The sequence below is a fragment of the Halyomorpha halys genome, unplaced genomic scaffold (genome assembly GCF_000696795.3).
Source record: "Halyomorpha halys isolate HHAL.00 unplaced genomic scaffold, Hhal_1.1 Scaffold172.1, whole genome shotgun sequence".
In the NCBI taxonomy this organism is placed as follows: domain Eukaryota; kingdom Metazoa; phylum Arthropoda; class Insecta; order Hemiptera; family Pentatomidae; genus Halyomorpha; species Halyomorpha halys.
The window spans coordinates 990,898-991,534 of record NW_027113242.1 but is presented as its reverse complement, the minus strand read 5'-3'; the positions used below and the strand labels follow the sequence as shown (position 1 = coordinate 991,534).

At 44.4% G+C, this 637-nt stretch overlaps 1 protein-coding gene and 1 long non-coding RNA gene across 2 annotated transcripts in view; one reads left to right on the top strand and one right to left on the bottom strand.

The window, feature by feature from the left end:
* The window catches only part of LOC136796614 (uncharacterized), a 557,216-nt gene that overhangs the window by 236,834 nt on the left and 319,745 nt on the right, over positions 1-637 (bottom strand). The window lies entirely within an intron of this gene.
* Positions 1-637, top strand: part of LOC106679016 (uncharacterized) — a 30,515-nt gene that overhangs the window by 642 nt on the left and 29,236 nt on the right. The gene's annotated exons all lie outside the window — the stretch shown is intronic.

Below are 637 nucleotides of genomic sequence, written 5' to 3'. Positions count from 1 at the left end.
ATCATTCTGTCTTTCCATTCTGATCCTGTAACAGCCTCATCCAATCTCCAATCCACACCTGAGCTAGATTGAACAATGGTGCGATAACAGAATCGAAATGCACCCATGTGACTTATAAAGTGGGCTAGGGGATCCTCAGGTCGAGATTGTAAACATTGTCACATGACTTTACTCTCGATCCAAGTCGCATGACTTTCACCCTCCGCCGTAGCCTCGTACGAGGAGGATAAATTTGGGCTCGGGGATCCTCAGGTTGAGATCGTAAATATTGTGTATAATTTATTTTACATTGTTTTATAGTGCTCATTTTTGTTTACTATTTATGTCGTATAGAGAGAGATTTTATTTATTTTTGGTATAAATATGTTCTTCTACTTCTTCTTTTACTGGCCAAACTGGCGCATGAGGCTGCACTTGGCCTGCTCAACGGCCGCTAACCATCTTTCTCTATCTTCTGTATGGGTAACTTACAGGGGGCAGTTCCCGCCTCACTGCATCCTTCCATCGGCCCTTCAGCCTACCACTTCGCCGCGCACCATCCGGAACGTAACTGTACAGTTTATGAGCCACTCGCTTTCTTCGCTCATCCTCATTACATGGCCAAGCCATTCAAGCCTTTGTATCCTTATGTACAGAG